The 15,274-nt window shown below is 38.6% G+C and overlaps 1 protein-coding gene across 2 annotated transcripts in view; it reads left to right on the forward strand.

Annotated features, from left to right (window-relative positions):
* The window catches only part of blo (bloated), a 128,242-nt gene that overhangs the window by 27,517 nt on the left and 85,451 nt on the right, over positions 1 to 15,274 (forward strand). The gene's annotated exons all lie outside the window — the stretch shown is intronic.

Raw genomic sequence — 15,274 nt, forward strand, 5'->3', positions numbered from 1 at the left:
CGAGGATGCGAGTTGTAACGGTTGATCATTAACGAGAAAAAAACGGAATTATGTATGCATGAAATAGAGAAGGCGGCTAATTATTTTCTATAGTATTTTCCGGTATTTGTATAGAAAAATACTTCTAAAAATATAGTTTTATAATGATAAATTTAATATAATTTATTTTTTTTAATTTAATTGTTAAAAATCGCAATTCAAATTTTGTTTGGTAGTAGGATCGTAAATTGAAAAGCAATGTATCTATTCATTTTCTTGTTAAACGTTACTATTTCTCGATTGAGTTATGTATATTCATCTATCACGATATAAATCAATATCTAAAGAAAGGTAAAATCCAAGTACATAGCTCATAAACTCAACCCGTTCGTTCTTCGAGCACTATATGTTCGGTGTTTTTCCAAGTCTTAACATTATACGCGCAAATAGAAAGTATACGATGATATATCTAGGCGATCGCGCGATCGTGAACGGTCGTATCATCCCCGTTACTTCGAAAAGAGATAAGGCTCATGCGACATTAATCAGGATGACCACCGTGCGCGAAGTATACGGAGAGTCACAGGGCGTTACGAGATTCCTGTTCCGCTTGTGCCGTATTTATGCGATTGTCGCGGATTAGGCTGACGACGCGGAGGCAGGGAGGAGAGATCTCGTCCCGCACGAGAGACCGTCGAATAATTTCCCGATTTTTCTCGCGCGTCTGTAATCCACCATGGCGCGTCCGTAATCCACGATGACACCACAAACACGACGGTACGCGCTACGAACCGGAAGGAGCTGGTAATTGGGCTCCAACCCGAGTTGCCGACTTGCCGTTGCAATTGCGTCACGTCTAACTGTACACCTAGCCGGCCTTATCATCCACCTGAAAAACGTGACTTTAACGGGCAACTACGCGGTAGGATTACACCGCACCGTCGCCCACGCCCGCGCGGAAGCGTATTTCGGAGTATCTGTCATGCAAACGCACACGCAATGCCACGACAAGGCAACGCGAGATTCCTGTGACTCCGAGACTGCGAAACAACATAGACTCTCTGGCACGCATGCTGAATCAACTTGGCTCGTACGTTCATATTAAATTCATCATTTGTTATTATTAACCTCACGTCAGCATGAATAATCTCCATACGTGACAAACAGTATATAATCCCCCTTTTCTTAATTAATTATTTGCTAGAAGATAAAAATTATGAAAAAATCATCAATTATTGGATTTTAAAAAATTATGAATTAATGGACTGAAAAATTATAAAAGCTCTGTAAATATACGTTTAAGGTATTGTGAAATGTTAAATTAGAAATAAAAATCTATTTATTATCTTAAAAAAAAAATCTTGTTAAAAGTCGCTGAATTCGATTCTGTCATCAAAATTCTAAGATTCCCATTTCAAAAAAGTTTTGAATTTTGAATTGTTTTATTCTTGATCTTAGATTCGAATAAAGCATTATTAAATTATCTCGTAGGATTCCATAAAAATCAAACGAGTAATTTAAAAGAAGGAAATCTCAAATAGGATTACCTCTATAAATTGTCAATATATTTTTGAAAAGAGCAAATATTTTAACTAGTGAAAACTTGATAAATTATTAATGCTTATTTATTGCAAATGTTACTCGGGAAGTTAATGATATTAGTACATAACTCTGTCATCTTAAAATTACTGCATTAGTGCTATCTTACTGCGTTCATTTGCCACTATATATGACAATAGACAGTTACGGATGTTATTGTTAGACTCGAATCTGCACGAGGTACGATAGGCTCGTCGATCTCGCGAGTTAAGCGGGATAGACGTTACTCCATAACGGAGCTTTCGCTGTCGGACGTCGCCGGGGTCCCGTATGAAGAGTAATGATACGGCGTCCGCGAGCGATCATCGACATAAAAGCCCACTGCCTCCTCTCTTGGGAAATAAGTCGAAGCCGCGGCCGCGAGACTTCACCGGACGTAACATTTAACCCGAATGATAGATAATTCTCCGTTCCGCCGTGGCCTGAGGTGATTTTTCCTTGCAGTAAATCTCCGAACGATCGTTATTCCTCGATTGCGCAACTCGTCAAGAATCGCTCGCCCGCCAGGTATTCAATTTCGCATGGAATATACGACGCGTGCGACGTCATATAAAACACTAAAGCGATATTCAGGATGTCAAGGCGCTCGCGCATCTTTTTTTTGCTTCTCTTTTGATTAATTGATTATTTAGTATTCCGATTACTGCGTATCCACGTGCATTTAAAGTGACAGCATGACTCGGTCTGAACGACTTCGTCGCTTCGAGACGGCCGCGGCGCACCGCGAGTATACTCCGCGCGCGGCTCTAATTTCCCGCGATCCTCTAACTTGATTACGCGCGAGCACGTGTTATTAACACGCGTTCTCGCCGCTGCACTCATCCGCATCGATTTACCGCGAGCCGCGTATTACGGTCGTAACGATTTGCGGCGTGGCGGCGAAGGTCGCAGTTGCAGCCGGCCGTGCTGCGAGCAATTCGTGCTTCAGGTAAACGCACGGATATAAAATATCGGCGTTATTATCTAATTAGACGAACACGTCGTAAATAACGAACGCTTAGGGTATCACATCGCCGTTCTACCGCTGTTCGCGTAGAAAAGTAGACAGAGTTATCGCTCGCACGTCCCGGTATTAGCTCGTCACACTCGAGACCGTTTCCACCGTATGAGTCGTGAGAGAGTTACTCGTTGATGGCTCGTGATGGCTCTCGAAATATCCGCTCGCGATTCTTGAACGAATGGACCTATTATCGTTGCCGCAAGCCACGGAAGGATCGACCGCTATGGCGATTTCACTAATCAAATTTGCGTCAATGATGTCACTGTTGACATTTTAAGTACACATCTCATTTGTAATACCACCCAGTCGACACTAAAATATATATAATAATATTAATTTAATTTCGTACTCAACAATATAATTGTTATGTAATACTCTGTATGTTATGTTGTATTTAAATTGTCGAGTGCGAAATTATAACATTGATGTAATGTTACTTTCAGTTTGTGACGACGGGGCAATTAATTTTCTTAAGAAAATATTGTAGGATTAAAAATAATTAAATGTCCGCTTGCAAAGAAATGAAGAAATCAAACGAAGATCAAAAATTTTAACGAGCATACATTGGATGACTAGTAACATAATTTTATTCACATTAAAAGTGACAATATATCCACGGATACTCACAGAACGTTTCAAACTTAACTTTATCCTTTTGTTCGTAATCTGGGCTTTGAATTTCTGTTGAAATTTTTATATTGTTCCAAACCGTATTAAAATAAGAAAAAATTTTACATATTTGTGAAAGCTTTAACAACGAGTTTTTAGCATAATAGAAGTTAGATCGCACTTTACTTACTTTTTTACAGATTTAAATTTATCTATCAGAATTCACAAGAATCTACTGTTTTTAAAGTCCAACGTTGCCAGCGGAAGGTTAAATAACGTACAAATTTTCACAATGAAATTGCGAAATATATATTTAGAAAGCACTTGAAGCGCTTGATATTCTCTCGATTTCTTCACGCCTTGAACGAATCAACGGATTTAATCGAAAGAATTGGGCCGGACAATACAATAACTCGCACAAGATTGATACACGTGCTACGAGAAGATCGAATAACGTAGAAACGAAATTGCGAACATGTACTTTGAAAGCACTTGAAATTCTTCACGCCCCGAACGAATCGGTGGATTTACTCGAAAGAATTGGACCGGACAATACGATAACTCGTTGAAGATTGATACACGTGTTACGAGAGGCGTTGAATAGCTCGTAGGTACGATCAGTGTCAGTGCCATCGATGAGAGATTAATGGACCACAGCGTGTCGTCGGCGGTTTGATCGAGAGCTGCCGGCGCGAGAAAGAAGCTACAATAGCCAGAGAAGGCGAGCGTGAAACGCGTCCACGACGGTCTCACGGTGGGTCGGCGTGTCGTTACACAACGCGTTACACGACGCGTGTGTGCACCGATCGGTGTTCGTGACAGGTGTTTGTGCGTCGTGCGAGCGGCGAGCACGAGTAGAGTGAATTGAACCGAGACGGCCGCGCGGCGTCTCGAATTTATACACTCCGGTCGTAGGCTAATGATCGTCCCGTTGCAAACGGGGTGTGCGAGCCTAAGCTAGTTATTAGGACATTTATCTCGTCGGACGATCTATTTATTGAATCTATATTCGCTCGCTGCGTTACAGTCTCTTCTGTCTCTTTCTTCTTCACTCCTCACGATTCTCTCATTCTCCGCCGCGCCGCGCCATTATCCCCCTCGCCCAATCTCTCCGCGTTCCGTTTTCTGTCATTTCGCCTCCGTTAATACCCAGTCTGACTGGTGCTTTCGCACTTCGTCATTAATCGCGGCCACGTCGCCCTGGGACACGACGAAACCCATTTGCCTCTCCCGCCGCGTTCGACAGCGAACGCAGCCAACACATTTTCGCTCGTTCGCCGGCCATCGAAACCGTACCCTCCCTCCCTCCCTCCCTCCCCCACGTCCTCCTCGTTCACCTTATCCCTCTTTCCTCTCGCCGAACGAGTTATACGACTAAGAGCAAACGGACCGCAGCATGCACCAACGGAGTGTCCGCCCGTTCTCGCCGGAGACTCATTTTCTCACGGCAGGACCGAGACTTCTCGTTGCGCAACTGTGTAATTATAAGGCGCTAAGTATCATTTTTCAAATGTAAAAGTTCCGAGATCTTTGACAAATTTATGTTGGCTGCATGATGCAAGCCTGCCTACTTCAAAAATATGTCGTCATCTTTATAGTATCCTGTAAAGTAATGTATATATATATATATACTACATATAAAATTAATTGTAATTAACCGGTGATGTACGCTATTGAAATAGTTTTTTATGAATCATAATTAAATTTAAATTATTTTCGCTATTTTTATTTCAAAGTTCTATGAGAGAGAGAGAGAAAAGTGTACATACTTTCTCCTTATGTATATATTTTTATCTCACTCTAACTTATACATTTTCACTTTATAATCTCAATTAAAAAGTTATAGTATAAGACAATATAAGTATAAAGAGACAGTATTTGTACAGAAGAAGAATACATGTATCTTCCTTTCTCTCGTTATAAAGTTTCTAATCAATCTAATTTCTATGATAAAAAAATTAATTAAAAAGAACGACTTTATTTGACCTTATTTTATTTCTCAAAAACATTTTCTAAAATTGAGAACAATTTTTGAAAATAAACAAAAATCGTATCAATCAGAATTCTAATTATCTCATCTATTAGGTGTTAAACTTAATTCCTGCTCCAGTTTTTCGTCTCCAAAATTGATTTGTTTCGAAGGGGAATACCTTAATCAAAGTATCATTAATAAAGTATTATTAATTAGTAATAAAGTAGAAAATGGAGGAAATTACTTTGATTAAGGTATTCATTCATCTTCCCTTCGAAACAAATCAATTTTGGAGACGATAAACGGCAGGAATTAAATTTAAGATGTAACAGAATTATAAATAATACATTCAACCAGAAAATTCTGATGTGTCTATTTTCAACTAGAATTCTAATCAATACAATCAGGTATATTCTTTTTTTCCTATATGATCTACACAGTTTATAATTACTACGATATAATTTCATATGAAAGTGAAATATCAATTCCAGTTGGTGTATTGTCCTTCGTTACGATTTCCCATCGTGCAGTTATACGTCGAGATCTTCGTCGCAGGTGTTCGCGCGCGCGTTCGAATCGAGTAGCGTGTAAAGCTGGACGCGCTCGGCCACGGTTGGAGGCTGCGTGCGCAAGATGATCGAGCATTATCATATCTCGGAACACCCACGCGCGCGGCCGCCATCCGGTAACGAATGAAAGAACGGGCAATAATGTCGCGGACGACCGACCGATCGACCGATCGACCGACCGACTAATCCACGCCCAGGTGCAAAGACGCATGTTTTCTCTCGCGCTCTTTACCGCTGCGAACGGCTGCACTTCGCTTCGCTTCGCGACGGAGGCGAGGGTGTTTTCGCAACGACCGCCGGCGTAAAAGGGACCAACAACGTAGCGAAAGGGAGAGACGGGACTGGGTCGGCGAGAGAGACGGGATAAGAGGGGCTAGGCCGGAGAGGGCACGCGCAAAAAAGGCCCATTAACTTCACCGTAACCCGGCAGGAAAGGTGCGGATCCCCGTGGCGCGGCTTGCCTTATACCGTGCTAATTAATAATAAATGGCCGTAAAACGAAAAGAGTATTCTTCATTTTGTGCCGCCGCCACCACCGCCGACACCGCCACATGGAACCTGCCCTCTTCTTTCCGGCAGTGCTTTTTTAGACAACGCGCGTTTTAACCCGTAAGTGTCTCATCTGTTTCTGATGGTATTATTTAAATGTATATTGTGCTTCCCACTCTTGTAATAAACTGATAATCGCAAATCATTCTAATGTCTCACTTTCGTCACGCTTATTCGAGGAATTTACGTGTTATCGCGTTGCATTCAACTTTAAATCGTACGTCTATAGTGTATTGAGTTGTAAGTTATGTCCGCACAATCTCTGATTGTCCGTAGGGGATTTATCCGAGGATAGAATAAATCTGTCTGTATATCTATCTGCCTATCTATCTATCTACCTTACTCGCCGATTAATACCGCCGTTTCGCGGTAGCCAACAATCGGGACAATTACTTACGCGTACAGTGTCCATTGTGTAGCAACGATGATAATTATGGAGTGCTGTGGCGCACGTTATTTAGTCACGCAATTTTTTCAAACTCGTAGTATCGCTTTTGTGAACACAGTCGAACGATTCTCCATGCAAATATTTGTTCTTAATAATAAAATGTGTACATGGAATGAATGGTTTTGTTTAAATATCTAAAAATTTAGCTAGATGCAAACTTGAAAATAATTTTGTTGTACTATCAAAATAATTATGTAGAACGTTTAAGCGTATGGCTTTACAAAATTTAATACTAGTCAATTAATGCTAGAAATTACTTACTTTGAATATTAAAAGCACTGAACCACACAGCATTGTCATTATTTACCCTTCAGAAATTTAATATTAGAAAGTAGTGATTTTATTTATTTTTAATATTGAAGACTATGTGATTCAATATGTGTTTTTAATATTCAAAATAATTAATCACTATCTTCTAGTATAAAATTCCTGAAAGATAAATGATGACAGTGCTGCAAAATTAATTTTAATGTTCTAGCAACTATAATAGTTTGAGCGTTTTACATAATTATTTTAAACGGTTCAAACGAAATTATTTTCAAATCTGTATCTAAATTTTTAGATACTTTAACAAAACCATTCTTCCCTTGTAAGGAAACTTTATAACTTGCTGCGGGATAACAATCACACCCATCGTGAATACTTTCCGTAAGCATGTGGAGCAATTAGTATGCTATCGCGAGGATTCCGATCGCACGCTACGATCGGTACGGATTTGTTGGGATCGGCGTGGCGTTGACGGGCAATGTGGATTTCGAAGAGGTGAACGTACGTATAATGGTTTTACTTATCTTTAATATTAAAAGCACTATGATTCAATACATGTTTTTAGTATTCAAAATTACCTTCCAGTATAAAATTTCTGAAGGATAAATATGATGACAGTGCTGCAAAATTAATTTTAACATTCTAGCAACTATAATAGTTTGAACGTCTTACACAATTATTTTAAACGGTTCAAACAAAATTATTTTCAAATCTAAATTCTGTACACTGAAAAAAAATTTAGTCAATTTTAATAAATATTTAGTTGAATACTGCCAACTAAATATTTATTAAATATAAAGATATATTTATTTGATACAAGAAATATTAATTTGATTTAACAATAATTTTTTTCACTGAACAAATATTTATTTACTGTAAGTAAATGTTTAGTTGGCAGTATTGAACTAAATATTTATTAAAATTGACTATATTTTTTTTTCAGTGTACCTAAATTTTTAGATACTTTAGCAAAACCATTCTTCCCTTGTAAGGAAACTTTACAACTTGCTGCGGGATAACAATCACACCCATTGTGAATACTTTCCGTAAGCATGTGGAGCAATTAGTATGCTATCGCGAGGATTCCGATCGCACGCTGCGATCAGTACGGATTTGTTGGGATCGGCGCGGCGTTGACGGGCAATATGGATTTCGAAGAGGTGAATGTACGTGTAGTATGTTCACACATAGAAAGGATAAGTCTATCATAGGGCAGATCCCTGGCATGCGACCGGGATCGCACACCGCCTGCATCGTGCACGTTACATCGACACGAGTTGACCTACACACGAATGCGCACCCACCCACCTACCTACCCACCCGCGACGCAAGAGAAACGTATTCCGTTTCCATCGAAAGTTCACACTATATATATATATATATAAAATGGCATTTGCTCTGCACTTACACTATGTGCACTACACCCGCAATCTGAGAGAGACCGGCTGGGCGGTTCATTACAATTTATTAGCTCACCCGACGCGGGCGTGTTCGCGGCTCCGTACGACGACTCGATATACCGGATTGAGTTGGCCGACATCGATGCTTTTTACGCGTTGATAGCCAGCGTGTCTGCACGCGCCGCAACTGATCGAGCGTGATCGCGTTCGTGCTATTAGGGCCGGTGAATTGTAAAATTGAGATACGAGGAGTAACGCGTGAAGTATAATGCTAACAGTATAGTGATGGTGTATTCAGAAGGAAAACCGGAAGATATGTAAGGCCTTCAAGGTGATTGCTTGAATGTTAAAACTTTTTGCAGCATTGTTCATCATCGCGCTTAAACGTTCTATATAATTATTTTAACGATCCAACGAAATTATTTTAGATCTGTATCTAGTTAAAGTATCTAAAAAGATACTTCAGTAAAATCGTTCTTTCCGTGTATACTAAGATAGAATAGTCACTCAGTCCTGTATTTTATTGTGAACATACGAAAAAAAATGGTTTTGCTAAAATATTGAAAAATTTAGCTATAGATACAGATTTGAAAATAATTTTTCTTGAAAACAGTTTCTCGACATCGTAATATTAAAATCGCGAAACAAAAGTTATAACAAATGATTAGTATGTGTTACAAAATCAGATCAAAGTATTTTAAGGCTCGAGTCGATTGTAATTAAAGACGATTGACGAAAGTAATGATGAAGAGTAAATCAGAACTATAATAAGATACTAAATTCTTGCGGATCATTGAGGATCAAAACATCAGTTATGCATCGTAATATCGCGAAAAAAAAAAGACGAAACGTAATAGGATAACAATACGAATGGTGAAAAGGAAAAAAGTCCTTTAAATATTTTCCGATGAAAGGTGAGAAGGAGAGAAAGAGAGAAAAAGAGCGTGCTTTGGAAGCTAGATGCACTTTGCTTTATGGTAGGCGGATCATTCACACCTTCACTCTGGTAGAGGCCAGGCTGGTTGTTTCGCTTGGGTTAAAGGAAAGGAGCAGCTAGAGCTATATGTAGGAACTGGATCGCATTCCCCGCTCCGTGGGGCATAAAACCGCTGAGATAATATTGCCAGATAGGTTATTTATTGATATCTCGAGCTTAGGCTGCCTCTTAGCCACGATGCTCTATGCCCGGTGTGCCATCACGGAAACCTTCCGCAGGATCGCATAACGCCACGTTAGCCTGGCCTCTTCCACGGTGCCTATATACGAAACCACCCGTGTAACATCCTGCTGGGGAACCAGGGTACCGTTGATAGCCCTGAGAGATGCGAGATTTGCTTTGGTATAACCTCGTCAAGAGCCCACGGCTTCGATACGGCGACGAAGAATCAACGGCAATCCTTAAATAGCATGTTTGATATTCCTTTCTGCGTTAGTTCGTAGACAATACGCAAATATATAGAGAGTGCGTTAATAACAAGTACTGTTATTAATTTCAAAAATTAAAACTAATACAATTGTATTAATTAAATTATTAAGGCCTGCACACTCTTTATGGAGAAAATGCAAAACATTTGGAAAAATCACAGATTTTGAATGATCTCTTTAAAGAAATTATGAGTAATTATGTGAAAATCTTTTTAAGAATTCTTTGAATATTTAGGCTCGATATCATTAACTTAAAAATTAAAATATTTTATTTTATTTTTTTCTGACTTTTTTATCTACTTTCATTCTCAAAGTTTAATAAGCAAAATATTCTTTATCTTCAATTATTTATTTACGTTTTCTATTACAAGCGATAGTAATCAGCTGAAAATTAGTTAAAGAATTTAGCGACAAAGCTGGGACATCCTGTATATACGCGTCGTGTATAGGTCTCGGTGTAGGTGTTGGAACGTAGGCGCGATATATTTCTCATCTCTCACGCGAAATCGTATTCGCCGGATCTGCGACGATTCGTACATTTGTTCGTGCGTCAGTTCGGTGCCTATAAACGCGGCGAGCAATAAAGTGACACGCGAATATCCGCGTCACTTTCCAATTTCTGTATTCCGCCTTCTCGCTCCGTTTTAAGCAGGTTCGCCTGTCGTCCAGATCGGTCGCGATTGCGATTTGCATATTCAACGAGGCTCGCCGATAGCTCTGCACGCCTCCGACTGCTTTTTCCGACGCTTACGCATGTTTCGCGATATCTGCGGGACATTAAGTTAACTCTATACCGTTATGATTATACGACAGGCGCTAAAGAAGCAGCGGCCATTTCGTCGGAATTAAAAAGCGCGATTAAACGAAAGTGACGACATAGGTGACTTTTTCGCAAGTCACAATTCGAGAAAAAAACAGCGTAAGAAAATTGTAAAAATTATTAATGAGTTTGCCTGAAGTAGCCTGATGATGGAACATACGATTCTTTATCGATCTCCCTTTAACTTCCCGAATCTACTTCCTGTTTCATTTTCTAATCCTACACTGAAAAAAATTTCTGGTTGAAAATGGACGAATCAGAAATTTCTGGTTAAATTTATTAGAATAGTTGAGATAACCGGAATTCTGGTTGATACCATATTTCTGGTAAAATCTACTAGAATTCTTATTTTTACCAGAATAATTATATTAATCAGAATTCTAGTTATCTCAACTAGAATTCTAATAGATATAACCAGAAAATTCTGATTCGTCCATTTTCCACCAGAATTACTGTTTAATCCAACCAGACCATTTTTCTTAGTGTAACTATAACAATATTGTGAATTGTGATCCAGAACTTTCCCACAGCTGCGAAAAAGGCGCAAGGGATAGACCCAGAGGTCAGTGAAACGCGAGAGATCCGCGAACACGTTGGCGAAATGAAAAAAATGATGCGAGCAGGTTACACGAAGATTTCCCTCGGCAGGGCGCACGCAGCACGGTTTCGTGCCAATCGTTGCGCCGGTTAGAAGTAATTAATTACGCGAACGAGCGATTAATGATGCCTCGAAGGCTCTCGCAACCGAGCGGCTCGCTCGCGCTCGGCGAAAAGTCATCTTTCAAGCCGCAGCTCGCTCGATCGGACCCACTTTCGCGACGACTTGATTTTTCCGATCGTTCAATATTGCGCATCCACATGGAATACTCGTTCGATCGAGCTTAGGCAGAATCGCATATGCATATGTAAATGCGTACAGGTTATGTAGCGACATATCCTGTACATGTAAGAACATTGTAGAGATTTCTCGATATGGATACATGGAAAGAACGACTTTAAAGAATTTAATTAGATGCAGATCTGAAAATAATTTTGTTGGGCCGTCAAAATAATTATGCGAGAAACTCAAGATAATGAGCGATGCTGCAAAAAATGTTGATATTCTAGCAACCAGCTTAAACAGCTTAGAATAATTATAATAATTTTTTCCATAATATACGAAAGAAGCGTCGTTTTGCTTTGCTGAAGAGTATCTAAAAATTTAGTTAAAAATACGAATCTGAAAATAATTTTGTCGAATCATCCAAATAATTATGTAGGTAGCATAATGAGCAATGCTGCAAAAAGTTTTAACATTCCAGCAATCAGATTGAGAACGTCCTATATAATTAATTTAATCGTCTAACAAAATCATTTTTATATCTAGCTAAATTTTTTCTTCAGCAAACTTCAGCAAAACTATTCTTTCCGTGATAGAAACTATTTATATTACCTATTAATCTCAATTTTCAAAAATATGCGATCTTGGAAAATGACTCGGAAATATGTTCTTCAAATTCAATTAACGACACGCAGATCGCGGAGATTTTTGCGCAACGTCTTTAAACACAATTGTAGAGTGGTATAAAGAAAAAGGCGCAGTTGACGAGGCATTTTATTTTCTACGCGACAATACGACAGACACGTAGAAGCGAAGTGCTGTGTCAACTTCAGCGACGGCATCGAAAAACAGCCGCGTCACGTAACACACTTTCCGTACACGGCGTAACATAAACAGCCGTGCTTAGAACCGGCGCGGCACAGTTGACGCGTCAGGTGCGACAAGGTCCCTTGAGACCCCTCGTGTTGCATCAATTGCGCAGGTGTACGCGGTGCCGCATCGAGAGCTAAATCGGGAACGGTGAGGTCACGGTGGTCGAGTCGGTCGAGTCGGCGACTAAAAAGAGCACACTATAGGCTGATTATCCGCAGGAGGTGTCGTCCGAACGTTTTTGGTATTAACGAGGGAGGCGATCTGCATAATTATGCAATGATCCGCCTGCAGCCCCACTGGGGCTGAAAGTCTAATACGAATGCGAACGATAATCTGCATAATTGCGCAATCACCGACATAAAGTGAGATTTTAATAATCGGCGCCGGGTATGTAACTCGCGTGCAGCTCCGGCTTGCGATAAGATCGCGCGTGGACTCGTTAAACGGCATCGTAATATCGCGTCGCGCGTTTTGGATTTTATGATGCCCGTCGTGTAAAACTCGTGACGATGTAAATCACTCGCCGATACGCATAAACGATCGTCGCATTAGCAGTCGTTGCACGCGTAAAGTTCGACTTTTACAGTCCAAATTTGTAGACGAAATATTGTTACAAGAAGAATCTCTTGAATATCAAATTTTTTTTTCAAAAATTCGTTACATATGCCTTAAAAGTAAATAATTTCCGAAAATACTTCTCACCAATATATTGAATACCAATATAAAAAATAATAAAATAATAAAGCCTATCTTAACCCTTTTGCAATAAATGAACAGATTTGCCAACTAACAATTATATTAAAATGACAAAATTTTCATCATTTTTATATCGATTGATATTAAAAGTACAAAAGATATAATTTTATAGGGCCAGATTTGATATATATAGAAAGAACAGCTCTGCTAAAGTATTTAAAAACTTAGCTAGATATCTGAAATAAATTTTATTTGGACCATCAAAATAATTATATTTTCTTTCGCAAAGACATTGTAACATGATTCGTATGTATGAGCGAAAACTAATACAAATGCGAGATGAATGGCCGGTGACGTTATTCACCTCTTTCCAAGTAACTCATCAATACGCCTCCGGCTAAAGGAAGGTCAAGCGGACTGCTTATGTAATTATTAACTTAATTGCGACAACATGTCATGATATTACCGCGCGTGTGGTCTATTTCGATACTGCTGGCGAACGGTGGCACAATACTAGGTCGGGTACATTACTACACGTCGATACCTCGATCGGCGCGCTTTACTAGCCACTTCCTTACACGTCCACATCGTGTACACTTCCTTGCAAGACCCGTCGACTAATCCGGACATTAACATTCAATGAACTGACTTACGCTGTGTACCAGAGCGTATCGGGAAGTCGTTTTTTCGACTATTTAATATCAGCGACACAGACTCTTATATACTTTCTATAATTATATAAAATCACATTTCCTGATATTAAATATAATACTTTTTTATCTGTAGCCTGATTAAAGATCGAGTTTCTGATCGGTTTAAGCTGCACAGGAAGAACAGTTTTACTGAAGTAAAATCTAAATATTTAACTAGATACAGATCTGAGAATAATTTTGTTGGATTATCAAAATAATTATGTAGGCTGCTCAAAAACTGGTTGCTTGAATGTCAAAACCTTTTTTAATCCCACAAAATTACTTTCAGATTCGTATTTAGCTAAATTTATGGATACTTTAACAAAATCTTTTCGTAAACTCAAATTCCTGCTCAATTTCCTGCCGTTTTGCTCCTTCTTTACTTCTTCAAGATAAGAAATATATAATTAATGGAAACATTAAGAAAACACTTTTGCTAAAGATAAGAACCATATGTTAATTGCTATATCAGTTAGATTTAAATATTTGATCGGTATTTTTGTCATCCTTTTGATCCAACAACAAACGCTAAATTTTTTTAACATATTTAATTCGTTTCTAATAATTCTCAATAATTTATACATTAACGACATATAAATCACATTTACACGGCTCGATTTACATCGAAGTTATATTCCATTCTTCAGAGGAATAGCTATGATTGACCAGTTTCATAACATTGATGTTATAATTTTGTCGTAAATCGAGCCATATAAACATAATCATAGACACATCATTTGTCGACGTATAAAGTAGATATTCTCCGAATTATTTTCAGTGTCAAAAAGACCCAGTAAACTCCCTTTCTTGCGGCTTATTACTGTAAATGCAGACATCCTGTTTGTCAACGCGATACAAATTAACATTCCAAGTCGAAATAACGGTACTTACTACGTTATCTGTTACCTTAAATAGCAAATGCTTTTTAGGTCGTAAATAATATCGAACACGAACTGGTTTACCCCCGCGCATGGGGATGAGATATGCCGTACTTTATGGCTTCGTTGCTTGTTTAACGCACGCATATCTACAATCACGTATAAGCGGATTATTATTATATGTATGTGTTATTAATAATATTATAATTGCTCTCATAGTAGCAGATTTAGCGATAAGCCGTCTAAGTGGTCGCTTAACGCCCCACTATCAAAGTCCCTCATCATTCTCCGAGTTTATGTCTAGTTACTCCTTACAAGTTTATAATTACTAATAAGCAGCAAATAATATAATAATAAGAATAATAAGATTGATATTAAAGTAGTTAATTTATCAGGATTCAAATAAAATAATTCGAAAGTTCGGAATAAACTTCATTCTTTTCTGGCACAACAATGTGCTTTTGTTTCGATATTAAGGAAAGAACTTTAACATTATTCAACGTTTTTGAAAAGGTTCTTTCTCTTAGCGTAGTTGTTAATATAAGGTTCTTAACCTCTAGATATTAGGTGTTAAACTTAATTTCTGCCGTTTTACGTCTCCAAAATTGATTTGTTTCGAAGGGAAATACCTTAATCAAAGTATTATTAATAAAGTATTATTAATTAGTAATAAAGTAA

Source organism: Trachymyrmex cornetzi, unplaced genomic scaffold (assembly GCF_001594075.2).
Source record: "Trachymyrmex cornetzi isolate Tcor2-1 unplaced genomic scaffold, Tcor1.1 scaffold11, whole genome shotgun sequence".
NCBI lineage: Eukaryota > Metazoa > Arthropoda > Insecta > Hymenoptera > Formicidae > Trachymyrmex > Trachymyrmex cornetzi.